Here is a 351-nt window from a genome sequence, read left to right as displayed (position 1 = left end):
CTGGCAGCCTCTGCAGAGCTTCCTGATTGAGAATACACCTGTTCTGGGCACTTCCTGTCGAGGGAGTCCCAGGATATGTGAGTCTCTTAGCTAGCCTCTTCATTTAATGCATCAGAAGCTGAGACCTGAGCTACAGTTTTAGGATCCGGCTGGTTCAGGACTGACTAGGTAGTGCTTCACGCTCTGTTTCTCGCTCAGCTGGAGGACATTGGGTGGTTTTGCTTTTTGGCTGTTTGTCTAGTGTAGTGCAGCTATCCATATTTATTACAGCTCTCTCTCTCTCCCTCTCCCTCTCCCTCTCCCACTCCCTCTCCCTCTCCCTCTCCCTCTCCCTCTCCCTCTCCCTCTCCC

General features: G+C 52.4%; 1 protein-coding gene across 1 annotated transcript in view; it reads left to right on the top strand.

Annotated features, from left to right (window-relative positions):
* Nucleotides 1-351, top strand: part of Dnah10 (dynein axonemal heavy chain 10) — a 113,865-nt gene that overhangs the window by 100,525 nt on the left and 12,989 nt on the right. The gene's annotated exons all lie outside the window — the stretch shown is intronic.

Source organism: Grammomys surdaster, unplaced genomic scaffold (genome assembly GCF_004785775.1).
Source record: "Grammomys surdaster isolate TR1022 unplaced genomic scaffold, NIH_TR_1.0 166, whole genome shotgun sequence".
NCBI lineage: Eukaryota > Metazoa > Chordata > Mammalia > Rodentia > Muridae > Grammomys > Grammomys surdaster.
This window is presented reverse-complemented; position numbering and strand designations above follow the sequence as displayed.